General features: G+C 36.2%; 2 pseudogenes; both read left to right on the top strand.

The window, feature by feature from the left end:
* Window positions 1-312: 312 nt before the first annotated feature.
* On the top strand, window positions 313-2,508 carry LOC137732755 (long-chain-alcohol oxidase FAO1-like; annotated as a pseudogene).
* Window positions 2,509-3,389: 881 nt separating this feature from the next.
* Window positions 3,390-16,613, top strand: LOC137732754 (uncharacterized; annotated as a pseudogene).
* The last annotated feature ends 2,908 nt before the right edge of the window (window positions 16,614-19,521 follow it).

Here is a 19,521-nt window from a genome sequence, read left to right as displayed (position 1 = left end):
ACTTTTGGATTAAGGGTTTAGGATTTCTTTCTGTATTCGTCCATTTTCTTCACTACAAATGATCGATGAATGATTTTCTAAAAAAGAGAAGGTTCAAATCGCTAAAATACATTCCAGAGTGGAACCCACATAAACTTGTGTCAAAAGTTTGTGAAAAAAGTGGTGCCACGGATCCGTCCATATATATATTTGTATATATATTATCTTCGTATTTTCATGTGTCATACATAAGACCTCCTCCAACTAAATGAAGACTTGTATTATAAAAAGAACTAGACCAACTGATCATGTGTGAGCTTGTAGAATTCTTGGATGGTTATTTATTTTTCTTTTCATTTCATGGAGGTCATGTGTAAGTTTGTATTTGAATCCTTATCCTCCTATCCCTACTCATGCCATGCCACTTGAGAAAAAGCATATGATCATTAATTGTTCTTGTGTATATAGTTTTTCCTATAGGTGAGTTATATTAATGTTGACCTACTGATGTCAAAACACATGACAAAAAATAACAAGACTTTCCAGTAATTATATATGGATTCAAATCCCATGAGTTGTGCTAGGCAAAATCCCCATATTTAATTTTAGAGTAGTTTCAACACATTTGAGATAGCTTAAAACCCTGTTTGGTATTCTTTTGGAATGAATACTATGTAGTTTAGTAACATTCATAATTCTTGAAAACTATAATTTAGTTTCAAATTGAATACCAAACAATCCCTAAACTTTTCAATCTTTAATCTCTTCTCACAGGTCGATGAGAATGCAGAAAACGCAATATGGCAAGCCATTGGATACCATGTAGAATCTGATGATCAGGAGGATCGTAAGAACCCTTCAAAAGCGCAAGAACAAGAGAGACCTCTTCAGAAAGGAATCATAGAAACAATGCTTGAAACTGATACCATTCTTATGAATTCCCTTGAACAGAAAGGCCTCCAAGTTATACATGACTCCATAAAAAACATTTACAACATCAAATGTGATGATGTAGTTGTTGGTTCTGGTTGTGGATGAGGTGTTGCAGCTGTTGTTCTTGCAAGCTCATGCCACAAGGTCATCGTTCTCGAAAAAGGAAACTACTTCACTTATTTAGATTACTCTTCTTTGGAAGCTTCTTCCCACGATCAGCTGTATGAAGCAAAAGTAGGAGGCATTCTTGTAACTACTGATGGAAAAATTATACTTCAAGCCGGATCAACGGTTAGTGGTCGCTCTGCTGTTAATTAGTCAGCTTGCATTAAAACACCAGATAATGTGCTTCAGGAATGGAATAAGGATCATACAATCAAGTTTTTTGGGGGACAGAAGTATCTTTCTGCAATAGATAATGGGTGTGAGAGAATTGATGTTACTGAGAATTGTATAAAAGAAAGGTTTCAAAATCAAGTACTAAGAAATGGGTGTGAGAATTTAGGCCTCGAAGTTGATATTGTGCCTCAAAATTCTTCGGAGAGCATTACTATGGATCTTGTGGTTAGGGCTGCAGGAAATGAGAGAAAAAGGGGATTGATTCTACATGGCTGGTGGATACAGTGGATCATGGTGCAGTGATCTTAACTGGATGTAAAGCTGAGAAATTTGTATTGGAAACTGGCAAGAGTAAACATAAAAGGAAAAAGAAATGCTTAGGAGTAATGGCAAAAGCTTTGAGCAATAGCATTACAATGAGGCTGCAAATTGAGGCTAAAGTTACAGTCTCAGCTTGTGGAGCTCTTTTGACACCCCCTTTAATGCTCTCTAGTGGACTGAAAAACAACAATATTGGTCGAAATCTTCATCTCCGCCCTGTTTTAATGGCCTGGGGGCACTTCCCTAACTCAAATTTAGAGTTCTATGAGGGTGGAATAATTACATCAGTGCATAAAGTGGTATCACCAAACTCTAAGGCAAAAGCAATCATAGAAACACTGGCATTAGGGCTGGGAACATTTTCTGCTTTGTGCCCATGGGAGTCTCGGTAAAATATAAAGAATAGAATGCTGAAGTTTTCAAGAACTGCCCATTTGATTTCAATTATTGGAGATAAGGGTTCTGGGGTAGTTACGAATGGGGGAAAAGTAAGCTATAAGTTTTCTGCCTTAGACACGGAGAACATGAAGAAAGGCCTAAGGCAGTCACTTAGGATTCTGATAGCAGCATGAGCAGGTAAAGTTGGCACACGTCACGGTGATGGGCTGAGACTCAAATGTAAAGGGATTGATACTAAGGAACTAGAGGATTTTTTTCGACATGGTTACTGCAGATGAAGGGCCGCAGTCATTGGTCGAGAATTGGACAACCTATTCATCAACTCATCAGATGGGGAGCTGTAGAATGGGAATCAATGCAAAAGAAGGTGTTGTTGATGAGAACGGGGAGAGCTCGGAAGCAGAAGGCTTATTCGTTTACGATGATAGTGTTCTTCCCAGTGCTATTAGTGTCAATCCCATGATTACCATCCAATCAATTGCTTACTGTCTCTCCAAGAAAATAGCCAATTCTCAAACAAATGAGGAGTTTTCCTAAGTTTGACTGAATCATTAGATTTATTTTTCTCCACACCCATACACACAAACACATACCCATGCCACATGGTACAGGACACCACCAACCAATTTCTTTTCAAATCGGCAGAAAATTTCTAAATTTTATCCTTGTTATAATAATATTTTAGCAGATGTTAATGAGTATTGGTAAAGTGTGGACATTGTTGTATCATCATGAGAAAGATCATATACATGCACCCATGTTCAAATGTTTCTTCAAATTTATATTATTTGAGTGCAGATATCTAGAAGCAGTGTTATACAATGTATTGATTATATTATATGAAAAATATGATTGGTTTAAACCAGAAATGTATGTTATGCACATGTTTAAACACAAGGAAACAATATAAAGTGAATGTCCATGGTTTGAACATCAGTTAACTTCTCAATGACTCATGATTTGTGTAGGGAAAGAGCTAAATGTCTGTTAACCCGATTCAATTCACCCGTTAAAATGAGCATTTGGGTGGTGTACTTAACAGGTCATTTTGGGCTACCTGCAAACCCATTAGTAGCCGTTAGTTGAGGGTGTATATGTAAACCTAATCACACTGCATCAGTCCTCAATTGCCTTGACTGAGCCGCCACTAGCTACAATCCGCCGTCACTCCTTAATTATTACAGAGAGGGTGAAAGATCACTCGACGGAGGACATTGCTTTAGCTTCGTGTTAGTGTTTTATGATATGCGTGTGTGGTAATCGAGGTATTAGAGCTTTTTTTTTTTTTTTTTTCAAGCAGAAAATCAATGAAATAATGATCTCTGCTCGAAGAGCATGAAAGAATGGAGATGTGAGAAAATCAAAGTCTTAGCTCCTTGGATTCAATTCAGGTGTAACTGAATTGATGCTTACAAGAAATGGAAATTGAGGGTGAGTTATAGCCATTAGAGACGCACACACTCATCCAACTCATACACTCACATGCACAGCACATGCTCACCTATAATTGAGTTGTTATGACATGTGGCACACATGTAGCCTATTAGCTTTGTTTTAATCTCAACCATACATTACAAACTAAGAACAAACTTCAAAATTGAAAGAAAAAACAAGAAACTTAGATTAAATGCAGTTGCAGAAGCTTAAGCACCAACACTCCCTTCTAAACCAGTAGCTAATTTGACTCCCAACATTTCTCTAAAGTAGCTGAACTTTTCCTTTGGTAGTGCCATGGTTAAGATATCAACCATTTGTTCTCCGGATTTGCAGTTAACAAGCTCAATTTCCTTCTCTTAAATTTCTTCCCTGATGAAGTGAAATTTCCTATTAATGTCCTCTTTTTTTTTTTTGGTGAAATACTGAATTCTTGGCCATTGATATTGCTCAAGTATTATCACACATTATCAATATAGGTTCAACTTCTTCCCCAAAGTCTTTTAGAACAGACCTCAACCACTTAGCTGGTGAAGTTGCTTCTGTTGCACTCACATATTCAGCCTCTCTAGTAGATAGTGCAACTGTCCTTTACTTCATTAAAGCCCAAGAAAACACACCTGAACTCATATTAAAGGCATACCCTGATGTCATCATCATTGCCAACCCAATCACTATCACAATATCCAATAAGAAGAGCAGATTTTCCCTTCATATATTCAATGCCAAAATCCAAAGTACCTTGAATGTATCTCAGTACCTTTTTTGTTGTTCTCATGTGTTTCTTGGTTAGATCATGCATAAATCTTGCCAAGAGACTAGCACCAAACATAATGTCTAGTCAATAACAGCAAGGTGTAACAAACTTCCTAGCAATTTTCTATACTCAGACTCATTTACAACCTCACTTCCATCATTCTTGCATATCCTGTCATTTGCTGCAAGTGGTTCCCACAGATTTGCAGTCTTTTAGGCCAAATGTCTCCAACAGCTTCATTGCATACTTTTTCTGATGGATAAAAATGCTTTTGTTTGTTTGTATAACTCTCATACCAAGCAAATAGTGCAACAAGCCCAAATCTATCATCTCATAATGTTGCATCATGTCATTTTTAAACTCCTCAAGAGTTGTAACACTACTTCCAGTGTACACAATGTCATCAACATATAGAAAGACAATGAGAATTCCTGAGTTTTCAACCTTGGTGTATAAGGTTGGTTTCACTCGGACTCTTTTGAAAACTAGCCTTAGTAAAATAGGAATCAATTTCATCATACCAAGCCCTTGGAGTTTGCTTAAGGCCATATAATGCCTTATTCAACTTGTACACTTTATCCTCCTTACCTTGAATGACAAATCCCTAAGGTTGATCAACATAAACCTCTTCCTTGAGTACACCATTAAGAAAAGTAGACTTTACATCCAACTGAAATAGTTATCATTCCTTTTAAGCTGTAAGAGTTATCAATGTTCTTATGGTGTCTAACCTGGTAACTGGTGCAAAGGTTTCATTAAAGTCAATACCTGACTTCTATGAATAACCTTTTGCAACCAATCTAGCTTTGTTCTTTTGTATTGCCTAATCTAGGTTCAACTTAGTATTGTACACCCATTTCACACCTATGACAGGTTTACTAGAGGGCCTATAAACCAGCATCCATGTATGATTATTTTCAATCATATCTAGCTCAGCTTGGATAGCATTCTTCCAAGAATCATCCTAAGTTGCCATTTCATAATTCTTAGGTTCTATAATGCATACATTGCACTAAGCCAGAACTTCATTAAGTGTTCTCCACTTATTTGGAGTGAAGTCATAGCTCTGTGATAAACTCAAGTCCCCCTATGAACTTGGACAATCAATGTTTAAACTCAATTCTTCATGTGGAGTGTCAGGAGCAATCCTAGAAGATACCAACTCTTCGTGTTCTTCTAGAGTTTAAACTGGTTCATTTTCTGAATATCAGTAATACTTCTCAAAATTTGCTTCCCAACTCCAGCTACCATTTTCATGAAATACTGCATCTTTGGGTAAGATAATCTTCTTAATGATAAGACCAAATATCCTGTATCCTTTTTCACTGGTGTTATATCCCACAAAAATGCACTTATGATTTTTACACTCAAGCTTGTGTCTCAGATTCAATGGAACATGAACATAGCATATTAAACCAAAGACCTTTAAGTGTGCAATTCCGAGTTTTCTTCCACTGTAGACTTCAAAATGAGTAATCTTATCTAGAGACTTAGTATGACATCTGTTGAGTAATTACATTACAGTGTGCACAGCTTCTGCTCAAAACTGATCTGGTGTACCTTTCTTATGCAACACAGTCTTTGCCATTTCCACCACAGTTCTATTTTTCCTTTTTGACACCATTTTGCTGTGGGGTGTATGACATGGTCAATTGTCTTTGGATTCCAATGACATTGCAGAAATCATTAAATTCAGTAGACATAAACTCACCACCTATGTTCACTGCTTAGACACTTTATTGTGTGCCCACACTACAATTCTGTCACTGATTTAAACCTTTTAAAGTACTCAAATGCCTCAGACTTGTATCTCATAAAATTGACCCATATCATCCTAGTGCAATCATCTGTGAATAAAATGAAGTATCTATTTCCAGCATTTGAAGCAATTTGCATGAGACCACAAATGTCTGGGTGAACCAGTTCTAGTGGGAATTTAGCTCTCCAGGTTGGTTCTCTTGAAAATTCATCTTTATGTTGCTTGCCAAGTATACACTCTTCACAAATATTCTCAGAATCTTCCAAGAGTGGTAGTCCATGAACCATTTCTTGCATTTCTTGTTTTCTAAGTAACTTCAGGCTCCTTGTGTTTAGGTGACCTAGCATCTTGTGCCAAGTCTAAGAGCAATGGGATAGGCCAGCTTTCAGTGCCAGTGATGTAGCTAGCATCATAATTATAGTGAAACATATGTTGCTTGTCATTTAAACATTAACAACCAAGCCATTCAAGTTCCAACTATCATAATTACAAACAGTGTCACCACCAAATAACAGGTAGTAACCATGTTTCATCATTTGCCTTACATTTAGGAGATTTTCCTCCAAACCAGGTACCAGCATCATCTTTTGTATGTGTTTTCTACCTAACTTGGATTTAATGACAAGTGTGCCCTTTCCTGCTAGACTCACAATTTCTCTAATTCCCATTTTCACTCTTGCATTCAGATTTCTGTTCACATTCACAAGCAAATTCTCATTCCCTGTTTACTGCAACCACTATCAATATACCAAGTGTTATTGACCTTCACCTAAGTTACAGAGTTGCAAACATAAAATAAAGTTCTCATTTCATCAACCTGATTTGCATAATTAGCCTTTTGCACCATCTTGTTTCCACTGCAGTTTATGGCTTCATGACCAACACTATTGCAATTTGTGCATTTAGGTTTTCCTTCAAACCAGCACTCCCCATAGTGTAGCTTATCATAATGTTTGCAAGTTGTTTTGTTTGAATCATGAGTATTATTCTGCTTAGGAGAAAAGTTGGCTTTGTTATCCCTCTTTTTCCCTTTGTTCTTCCAATTCTTCCCTCATTTTTTATTACCAGAGAACCCACTATGCTTTGGAAATTTAGAACCAACATTTAGACTAGCAAATTCCTTCTTAGTAAAGCTTTCAGCATGCATATTTAGTCTTTCTTCATAACCCTTCAAAGAAGCTACAACTTCTTGGATTTCAAGAGTTTCAATATCTTTTGAATGCTCAATCACATCACAAATTGAATCATAACTTCTAGGGAAACTTATAAGCAATTTATGGACAACTCTCTCCCTAGATAATTCTTCACCGAAGCCTCTCATTTAATTCATAATGTCAAACAGTTTAGTATGGTATGCATATAAATATTAATCATCTCTCATCCTAGTATACTCAAATTCTTTGAACAACCTTTGTAATTTCACATTTCTAACCTGTTTATCACCTATGAATTCTTGTTGCAAGATGTGTCAAGCTCCCTCCAAGGTTTCTTCATTGGAAATCTTGGGAAAATTTTGACCGATCACAGCTCCTTGGATCAACCAAGAGCCTTAGCATCCTTCATTATAATTTTCCCAAAGTTTGTTGGAGTTTCAATAGCCACACCCTTCTCCTTTTCATCAACTACTACCACAACACTTTCTTTAGATGATTCTAGGATGGTAAACCCAGTTTCTACAGCTCCCAAAGTCCATGAGACATAAGATGATTCGCATTCTGATTCTCTAGGATTCATAGTTTTCACCATTGAAAACAGGAGTGTGAAGCTCAAAACTCGTTAATCCAGTCATATTAGACTCGGATCTTCGATTTTTATACGTTAAGCCAGTTATATTAGACTCGGATCTTCGATTTTTATAGGTTTTTAAAACACGATTTTACAACGATGAAGCTCGATGAAAGCGATTCGCTGAAGAACACAGAAATCATAGATTCACACCCAGATTAAAGCAATGAACCTGGCTTTGAGGCCATGTTCGTGTTTTATGATATGTGTGTGTGGTAATGGAGGTATCAGAGCTATATTTGTTCAAGCAGAAAATCAATGAGATGATGATCTTTGCTCGAAGAGGATGAAAGAATGGAGATAGAGAAACTCAGAGTCGTAGCTCCTTGGATTCGATTTAGGTGTAACTAAATTGATGCTTACAAGAAATGGAAATGGAGGGTGACTTATAGCCATTGGAGGAGCACTCACTCATCCAACTCACACACTCACGTGCATAGCACATGCTCACCTATCACTAGTACAAAAACACGTTTGTGCGACATCAACTTGCGCGACGAAGCAAATTTCGTCACACAAAGTATGTTTGCGTGACGCAAAACACAAAACGTCATGCAAACAGCCTTTGCGTGACGAAGGCTGGCATCGCGCAAAGCTGTTTTGCGTGACACAGGTGTACCTACATCACGCAAAGCTGTTTTGTGGTATCCATAAAGATTTTGTGGTATCCACTATCTTAAATATTTTAAATTGAAGATTGAATTTATTCATTGTATTCATATAGGGTCAAGGAGTGTAGTTGTAAAACATCATCAACATTGGAGTTAAAACTACCATTAAATCGTGATTTTTTTATTTATAACCGTCAAAAAGTTTTGTCCCGTTACTTGATCTCTGAATGTTTGCTTTTTTACGATTTTTGGCTTATGCAATCTCGATGGATATACAAACAAGTTTGATGGTTGGATCGTTGAAACTAGCTTCGTAGAATGTGTATCCCATCAAAACAATAATTTCACTAACACTTAGAGTTTATTTATACTTTCATTAAGTATAACATAAAGATATTGTGGTATCTACAAGTGTAAATATTTTAAATTGAATATCGAATTCATTCATTGTATTCATATAGGGTCAAGGAGTGTAGCTGTAAAAACTCATCAAAATCGGAGTTAAAACTACACTCAAATAGTGATTTTTCATTTATAACCGTTGAAAATGTTTGTCCCCTTACTTGATATCTGAATGTTTGTTTTTTTGGATTTTTGGCGTATGCGATCTCGAAATATATACAAACAAGTTTGACAGTTGGATTGTTGAAACTAGCTTCGTAGAATGCGTATACCATCAAAACGATAATTTCACTAACACTTCGAGTTTATTTATACTTTCATTAAGTATAACATAAAGATTTTGTGGTATCTACTAGTGTAAATACTTTACATTGAAGATCGAATTCATTCGTTGTATTCATATAGGGTCAAGGAATGTAGCTATAAAAAATTATCAAAATCGGAGTTAATATTACCGTTAAATAGTGATTATTCGTTTGTAACCGTTGAAAAGTTTTGTCCCGTTACTTGATCTTTGAATGTTTGTTTTTTGGAATTTTTGGCAAATGCGATCTCGAAATATATACAAACAAGTTTAACGGTTGGATCGTTGAAACTAATTTTGTACAATGTGTTTCCCATCAAGTTCAATGGTATATATATTTACTAAGTAGATTTTAATTTATTTATTTTGTACTAAAAAATAAAATAAAAAATAAAAATAAAAATAAAAACTTTGCGAGATGTAGGTACACCTACATCACACAAAGCTGTTTTTGCGCGACGCATGTGCACCTACGTCGCGCAAAGTTTGTTTTTTTTTTTTTCTTTTGCTTTTCTTTTGGGGTTATTGCATTGCCTTTTTCTTTTGTGGTATTCACTTGTGTAAATGTCTTCGAATTAGTTCATTGTATTCATATAGGGTTAAAGAGTGTAGCTGTAAAAAAATCATTAAAATCGGAGTTAAAATAACCGTTAAATCTTGATTTTTCATTTATAGCCATGGAAAAGGTTTGTCCCATTACTTGATATTTGAATATTTGTGTTTTGCGATTTTTGGCGTATGCGATCTCGAAGCATATATAAACAAGTTTGACGGTTGGATCGTTGAAACTAGTTTCATACAATGCGTATCCCATCAAAACAATAGATTCACTAATACTTAGAGTTTATTTATACTTTCATTAAGTATAACATAAGATTTTGTGATATCCACTAGTGTAAATATTTTAAATTGACGATCAAATTAGTTCATTGTATTCATATAGGATCAAGGAGTGTAGCTATAAAAAAATCATCAAAATCAGAGTTAAAACTATCGTTAAATTGTGATTTTTCGTTTATAGTCGTCGAAAATGTTTGTTCCATTACTTGATATCTGAATAATTTTTTTTTACTATTTTTGGCGTATGCGATCTCAAAGTATATACAAACAAGTTTGACGTTTGGATCGTTAAAACTAGTTTCGTGCAATGCGTTTCCCATCAAAACCTTAGATTCACTAACACTTCGAGTTTACTTATACTTTCATTAAGTGTAACATAAGATTTTGTGGTATCCACTTGTGTAAATATTTTAAATTGACGATCAAATTAGTTCATTGTATTCATATTGGATCAAGGAGTATAACTGTAAAAAATCATCAAAATTGGCGTTAAAACTATCGTTAAATCCTGATTTTTCGTTTATAACTGTCGAAAACTTTTGTCCTGTTACTTGATCACTAAATGTTTTTTGTTACAATTTTTGGCGTATGCTATCTCGAAGTATATACAAACAAGTTTGACGGTTCTATCGTTGATACTAATTTCATAGAATGCATATCCCATCAAAACAATAGATTCACTAACACTTGGTGTTTATTTATACTTTCATCAAGTATAACATAAGATTTTGTGGTATCCACTTGTGTAGATATTTTAAATTGACGATCGAATCTGTTCATTGTATTCATATAGGATCAAGGAGTGTAACTGTAAAAAATCATCCAAAATCGAAGTTAAAATAACTGTTAAATCGTGATTTTTAGTTCATAACCGTCGAAAAGTTTTGTCTCGTTACTTGATCCCTGAATGTTTGTTTTTGCGATTTTTGGCATATGTGATCTCGAAGTATATACAAACAAGTTTGACTATTTGATCGTTGAAACTAATTTCGTGGAATGCGTATCCCATTAAGTTCAATGGTATATATATTTAATAAGTAGATTTTAATTTATTTATTTTGTATTCATAAGCAAAAGGGGAGGGGGGGAAAAAAAACTTTGCTCAACGTAGGTCTTCATCGCGCAAAGCTGTTTTGCGCGACACAGGTGCACCTACGTCGTGCAAAGTTTTTTTTTTTTTTTCTTTTTCTTTTGGGGTTCTTGCATTGCCTTTTTCTTTTGTGATATTCACTTGTGTAAATGTTTTAAATTGACGATCGAATTAGTTCATTGTATTCATATAAGGTTGAAGAGTGTAGCTGTAAAAAATCATTAAAATCGGAGTTAAAACAACAGTTAAATCGTGATTTTTCGTTTATAGCCGTCGAAAAGGTTTGTCCCGTTACTTGATATTTGAATGTTTGTTTTTTGTGATTTTTGGCTTATGAAGCATATACAAACAATTTTTACGGTTGGATCGTTGAAACTAGTTTCGTACAATGTATATCCCATCAAAACAATAGATTCACAAATACTTAAGAGTTTATTTATACTTTCATTAAGTATAAGATAAGATTTTGTGATATCCACTAGTGTAAATATTTTAAATTGATGATCGAATTAGTTCATTGTATTCATATAGGATCAAGGAGTGTAGCTGTAAAAAAATCATCAAAATCAGAGTGAAAACTACCGTTAAATGGTGCTTTTTTGTTTATAACCGTCGAAAAGGTTTGTCCCGTTACATAATCTCTGAATGTTTTTTTTTTTTTTGTGATTTTTGGCATATGCAATCTCGAAGCATATACAAACAAGTTTGACGGTTGGATCATTGAAGCTAGATTCATACAATGCCTTTGCCATCAAAACAATTGATTCACCAACACTTGGAGTTTATTTATACTTTCATTAAGTATAACATCAGTTTTTGTGGTATCCACTAGTGTAAATATTCTAAATTGATGTTCGAATTAGTTTATTGTATTCATATAGGATCAAGGAGTGTAGCTGTAAAATATCATCAAAATCGGAGTTAAAATAACCGTTAAATCATGATTTTTCGTTTATAGCTGTCGAAAAGGTTTGTCCCGTTACTTGATATCTGAATGTTATTTTTTTTTTTTTTTTGGCGTTTGCAATATTGAAGCATATACAAATAATTTTGATGGTTGGATCGTTGAAACTAGTTTTGTAGAATGCGTATCCCATCAAAACAATAGATTCACTAACATTTAAGAGTATATTTATACCTTCATTAAGTATAACATAAGATTTTGTGGTATCCACTAGTGTAAATATTTTAAATTGAAGATCGAATTAGTTTATTGTATTCATATAGGATCAAAGAGTGTAGCTGTAAAAAATCATCAAAATCGGAGTTAAAATAACCGTTAAATCATGATTTTTCATTTATAGCCGTCGAAAAGGTTTGTCCTATTACTTGATATCTGAATGTTTACTTTTTTTTCGATTTTTGGTGTATGCAATCTCAAAGCATATACAAATAAGTTTGACGGTTAGATCATTGAAAATAGTTTCGTAGAATGCGTATCTCATCAAAATAATAGATTCACTAACACTTAAAGAGTTTATTTATACTTTCATTTAGTATAACATAAGATTTTGTAGTATCCACTAGTGTAAATATTTTAAATTGAAGATCGAATTCATTCATCGTATTCATATAGGATCAAGGAGTGTAGCTATAAAAAATAATCAAAATCGGAGTTAAAATAACCCTTAAATCGTGATTTTTTGTTTATAATCGTCGAAAAGTTTTGTCCCGTTACTTGATCTCTGAATGTTTGTTTTTTGCGATTTTTTGCATATGTGATCTTGAAGCATATGCAAACAAGTTTGACGGTTGGATTGTTGAAATTAGTTTTGTAGAATTCGTACCCCGCCAAGTTCAATGGTGTGTGTGTGTATGTATATATATTTATTTATTTATTAAGTAGATTTAAATTTATTTATTTTGTATGTATAACACTTAAGAAATTGAATGGTATGTATATTTATTAAGTAGCTTTAAATTTATTATTGTAGTTTGGCTCTGGGTTTTTTTAGAAAAATATATTATTGTGGGTTTTATGTAAAAGAAATTTAGTTTGAAGGGAGTAAAGTGAATTTTTAGTAAATTTTATAATAATTTAAAAAAAAAATACCTTGCACAATGCCATAATTTGATCGTTGCGCAAAAGCACTTTGCGCGACGTCATAATTTATAACTACGTCACGCAATTGTTAAAATTTTGGCGGTTTAATTGAAAAAAATAGGTGTTTTTTTACAGTTTAGTTGGAAAAGAGTCCAGATGCTACCCACCCATCTGTCTCTCTCTTCCCTCTGGCTCACTCGGTCTCTCTCCCCTCTCTCTCATCTCGCCCTTTCTCTCACTCTATCTCGCTCATGTTCAGAGCCGAGTGCTCCTCCTGCTTATTTTCACATAGCACAAGCTCACAATCTCCCCTATCCTCACCCAGACGACATCGTTTAAGTTTCCTCCGAAGAACAACTTGGAGTTAAGAGTCCTTTCTCGTTCTCACAGTTGGCTCTGCATGTGACTGTGTCTGAGCGATAAACAGTCGAGCAGTGGAAGATGACGCACTGGCCAAAGCCGTAAGAGCTGCCAAAGCTCTTTACCTCCTCCGAGACACCTACTTTCCAGCTGACCCGAATGACAAAATCTCCAAATTAAACGTCGATTCCGATCTTGCCCTCAACCTCCTCGATTCCACTCCTCTTGGTAATTTTTCCATTTACCCATTTTGTTTTAATCTCTGTTAATTCCATTTGAAGCTGACCTAAGTGCCATTATATTATAAACCTGATTTGTGCCTTTCTCTTTTGTAGGTTTTCGTTGATATGCTCGTTTCAACTTTGAAGCTCCAATTTTGGACTACATTGGGCTCAACATGCGAAATATGAATATCTGAGGGGAAAGATACTAGATGTTTTACCGAATTATAGAAAAGAAGCAGAGGATCATCTCTCAAAAGCTATAAGAATGCATTGTGACTTCCTGTTGTTAAGCATGTTTGTAATGCTTTCAGTTCACTTCCTGAAATAGATTAAACGACGATGCAGGCTAAGTTGAATCCATCTCTTGCAGATGCTTGGCTATGTTTAGGTAACTGCATTTGGAAGAAATGAGATCTATCTTCAGCCAAGAACTACTTTAATCTTTCCCTAAGCAAGGTTATTCTTGATTAGATTTTTGTAGTTTTATTGCAGTGACCTCTCGATTCATTGTACTATAAGTTTTATGATTGATACATACATTGCGTTTGGAGGCAGGGTCTAAACAGGCAAATACTTTGTTAACTTTTGATGCTTGAAAGGAAAATGGCTCAAGGCAACCGTTTTGTCTCTCAACTTGTTTTTCCTGTTGTTTTTTATGATGTGTGCATCATTATGCTTACCTAATTTTCATCATTTTTCTAGGTACCGACAATGAGGCAGAACTTGTTGATGAAAGCATTCAACATGCCAAGGAAGCCATAACTCTTGATGTCAAGGATGGCAATTCATGGTGTAAGATCTCATAATCAACCATCTCAAAAAGTTCTATATTCTTCGGATTTGAGTAAGATTTATACTTGATAAGTTGAATAGCATGTAACACTTAGTTTGCTTTGCCATTTACCTTGGATGTTTGCTAGCCTTCTTCCAATTAGCATAGTTTGACTGGTATCTTGTACATGCATAAATATTTTCTACTCATTCACTTAATCCCTTGTTTCATTTCTTTGGTTATTTTTGGGAGATCATTGCTTATTCTGTTTAACTGAATTTTTCTAACTTTATTGGCAGACAATCTTGGAAATGCATGTCTTACAAGTTTCTTTGTGTCCGGAGCTTAGGACCATTTCAAACTTCTACAATCTTTGAAGGCATACCAAAATGCCGTAAGTGCTTAAAGTAAGAACTACCGCAGAGTCAGTTGTCTATGTGACGTATTTCTTGTAAGTATGGATCTTTTGTCAGTTAGAAGATGTTCTAATGTTTTATGTTGCGTATCAGGAAAAGGATGAAAGAATGTAGACCAATCCAGACCTATATTTTAACCGTGCCACTGTAAGCTCAGTTTTTCTCGTGTTTTGTCTGGAATTAGTACTTATAAGTTTCTCAAGTAGATGATGATTCTTCAATCTTTCTTTTCTATGAATCAGCATCTAGATAGGTTAAAGATAGAGTTGTACTAATACAAGTGGAGATAATAGGAAACAGTAATGATAAATTATATATTATTTTCTTCTTTTGTTAAGTAAAGAGAAGGATGTATGAACTGACATAGGTTGCATGAGTCTTAGAAAGACATTATGCCACCCGATTGGGTCCTTAGTACTGCTCAATATCTCATGTTTTGTACAATTATAAGATTAAGTTTCTAGTTTCAAGTAAACAGATATCTAGAAAACTATGAAATGGCCCTTTCTGGATTTGAAGCTGCTGCTTTAAAAGATCCTGGTCTCAATGCTACAGAGAAGGTTCAAAAGATTGTTAGCCTTTTTGACAAGCTAGATAATATGTTAAGGGTAATGCATTTCTCGTTATAAATGTGGTATTTCAGTGTCTTCAATGTTGAGATTAAGTTAGCCTCCTCGCATGAGGTTTCTGCCCTGATATTGTTAAGTTTCAGTATCTTCGGGCGCTTTACCCATTGGTTTTGCTATTGTTTTAACTTTTACATATTATTTACAACCTTGATGTGTATTTGTTTGTATGCTATATTGCAAGAATTATGCACTACTTTGGTAGGCTTATTGTTGAGATTGTCAAAAATTTCGTTGCACTTTGATGTGTTTAAAACTTAAAACAATATCACGTTCCCTTGTGTTGATGGCACATATGTATATGTAGGTTTAATGAATTTGGTGTTAATGGTGGCCCTGTTGCAAAGGACTTAGCTCCCAACTTTAATGTGTTTAAGAAAAATTTGTCTGCTAAGCTAGGGGTTACAATACCGGAGATAGACGTAAGTCTTTTTATTTCTTTCTCTGCAGTTTCTCCCTTGGATTCTATGGTCATGTTGGGCGTTTGTAGTTTGACTTTTGATATCGGAATTCAGATTTCAATTAGATTGCTCAGTTAGTGGGTCGTTTCCCAAAAGTGAAAATGGACATTGTCATGGAGTTTAATTGAATTCGGTCACATGTTTTAAGAAACATGATTCAATTCACTCGTATTCGAGGACAATAGCAATAAAATTATCCATAACGAAAATAAACAAAAAACTTGAATACAAGAACATGGAAAAATGTTCACAAAGTAAATGGTTTACTGAGGGAATTCGGGCAACAAGGTCATCCATGTCAAAATTCTGCTCTTCCAACAAAGTTCGGTGGAGCAAAATTAGTTTCACATATTGACTACAAGAATGGTACTCCTCAACAACATTGGTAAAGGCACGAACAGATGCATAACCAATGATCTATTCCATCAAGACGGAAATAGATTCTGCAGGGTTAAGGTTTAGGAATAATATCCCTTATTCTTGAAGTTTTAGGTCTTAGGTGCCAAGGAGCACGCTTCAGGCATAATGCCAAACCTTGGCATGCCCTGATTCTACCATATGTTGTAAAAACAAACTCGAAATTCGATTGTGAGAGAGATAGACCCAAAATTGGATTCGGTAGGCTCCAACCGAAGCTGGAGAGGTCTGTTCGGTAGGCCTCTGCCAAAGCAGAGCAATACCGTTTGGTGCACCTCTACCGAAGCAGAGCATGCATTTCGATGCAACCTTGTCGAAGCAGGGCACTACCATTCGGTAGGCTTTGATCGAACTGGGTTGAGCCATTCAGTAGACTCTAGCCGAACTGAGTCTATACCGTTCGGTAGACTCCAACCGAACTGAGTCTATACCATTCAGTAGACTCCAATCAAAGTTGGGTCTATACCTTTCTCTCACATTTTTGGTAGTAATCAGATCTCAGAATTTGGTAAACTTCTGCTTTCTACACTGCCGCTTCAGGAGCGGGTTAGAAACATGGAAGGACAAGAAAAGTATTCTCTAGTCAAAATTTAATCGGATTTATAAACTTTAGAATTGTACTCATTCATAGACGTAATCATGGTGTGCTTTAGGCAATGTCTTTCATGATTAGATAGTCCATATGAGCGAGCCAAAGAGCCAAGGAATCCTCGTTCAGGAGGTACTTCTGTGGGTAATGCTTCAGGCATAAGTCTTTGAATGAAAATCATGGCAGAGGCTTATTCAACTTTTCCATGCCATTGTTGGCTTCAATGGTTTCTTAACTTCTTGATAGCCAAGTGGAGATTCATGTCTTGTACCCCATATAAAGTGGTTTCTATTAGAAACGTCCAAATAAGGGAAATCGAACTTGTCATGGTTCGACAATCCACAGAATTGGAAGGAACAAGATTGTGAATGATGCTATGGGAATGAATCATCCATAAGCATCAAGGTTACAACATTCGAGTTCTAAGACATGGTTTTCATGAAAAACGTCGGGTTTTCATGGGTGTATTGTTTTAAGAAAGCTTCGGGTTTCAAAGGCACCAAATTTGAAACTACAAGTTCAATTTAGTTTATGAACATTTAGTTCATAAAAGAGAGGTTCATGCAAGAACACATAATACAATATGCTGATTTAAGTGTAGTCGATTTGAGTTGCTTCGGAAACTCAAGTGTGAGCTCTTCAGGACTACGAAAGGATGTCAACAGTTCAAAGTATAAAAATAAATTATTTAATCGATAATGTCCAAAAGTGATCTTCAGGTCAATAATTTTGGATTAATTATCAGATTAATAGATTGCAGGTCATTTTTAATTAATTCAATAGATCGGGACCAAACGGGATCGATCGTGGAAGCAAAATTAATAATAACATTCGGGTTTAAATTATTTAAAATGTCAAAAATTAGCATTGGATTCAAAAAACCATAGCCCAATAGCATTTGGGCTTAGGTGTTGTGGGTAGGGCAAAGCCCTAGTGTAAGATCCCACATCGCCCAGGGGAGTGATCCTTATATGTATATTCTCATCCCTACCAAGCACGAGGCCTTTTGGGAGCTCACTGGCTTCGAGTTCCATGGGAACTCCGAAGTTAAGCGAGTAGCGCGCGAGAGCACTCCCATGATGGGTGATCCACTGGGAAGTTCTTGTCTGAGTTCCCAGAAACAAAACCGTGAGGGCGTGGTCGAGGCCCAAAGCGGACAATATCGTGCTACGGTGGTGGAGCGGGCCTGGGATGTGGTGGACCTTGGGCCAGGATGTGACAATTTGGTATCAGAGCCTAACCCTGGCCGCGTGTGTGCCGACGAAGACATCGGGCCCCTAACGGGGTGGATTGTAAGATCCCACATCGCCCAGGGGAGTGATCCTTATATGTATATTCACATCCCTACCTAGCACGAGGCCTTTTAGGAGCTCACTGGCTTCGCGTTCCATGGGAACTCCGAAGTTAAGCGAGTAACGCGCGAGAGCACTCCCATGATGGGTGACCCACTGGGAAGTTCTTGTTTGAGTTCCCAGAAACAAAACCATGAGGGCGTGGTCGGGGTCCAAATCGAACAATATCGTGCTACGGTGGTGGAGCGAGCCCGGGATGTGGTGAACCACGGGTCGGGATGTGACACCTATAGGCTTTTGGGCCTCGGGTTTGGCTGCTAAGTAGCCCACATGTGGCTGTAGGCCATGGTCCGAGAAATTAGGCAGCCTAGCAGCAAGGCTGCTGGCTTTTGGCCCAAAAACTGGTGTGGGGGACAAGGGCCCAATTCGGGAGCTAGCCCAGGGATATGCCCGTAAAGCCCAACCACAAGCTGGCTTTGGTTTTTGGATCGTGGGACAAGCCCAGCCTGCGAGGCTGGGGCGATAGCAAGCCCAACAAGCCAAAGGCTTGTGGGTTATAGGCTCGGGTTGGACCGGGGCTTCAGGCCCGTAGGTTATGCAACCCAGGCCGGCCGAAGCCTAGTTGGTTTCCAACAGGGCAGCGAGCCCAAAGGGTTGTGTGCCTTGTCCAGGTGTTAATACGACACCGTTTCCCCACACGGCTAGGCTTCAGGGCAGCGCAGTGGTCCGACATGGTGACACGGTAGTGCGGTGCTGTAAAAAAAAAAAAGAAAAAAAAAATCCTAGTTTTGGTTTTTTTTTCTCGAATTTTCTAGGGTTTGAAAAACCCAAATTGCTTCTAATTTATTTATATGCTTTAACTCACAAATTCCACATAGCAATATAATTGCATAATATATTGACAAATATATGAAACATATACAATATACAACGGAAGGTAAATATAAATGTAAGGGGTTCATGCATCATGAGGAATGCTTTCATGTTTCATGGTCATTTCAAATATCTTCTTTTATTTTAAGTGTTCCTAATTGGCAAAAAACAACAAAAGCGTTTGAATTTGTAGAAAGATCCTTCTCGGAAAGCCGGAATTGCATTTCCAATATGTTGTATCACGTTCAACACAAAAAAATTAAATTGAATCAATAGCATGTAGATCAATAAAATAATAATTTAATCATAAAAAGAATGATTAAAACATAATACTCCTCTGATTGAAGATCAAAACTCTCTTTGGCGCAGCGTCAAGAGTGTGTTGATAACATGTTGTAGGCATAATTTACTGAACAATTATGGAGACCATAGAGAGAGGGCACGACACATTGAGATAGAAGAGAGAGATGTGTAATTATGAGGTGTGTTCTGTT

This window comes from Pyrus communis, chromosome 4 (genome assembly GCF_963583255.1).
Source record: "Pyrus communis chromosome 4, drPyrComm1.1, whole genome shotgun sequence".
Taxonomy (NCBI): Eukaryota; Viridiplantae; Streptophyta; class Magnoliopsida; order Rosales; family Rosaceae; genus Pyrus; species Pyrus communis.
This window is presented reverse-complemented; position numbering and strand designations above follow the sequence as displayed.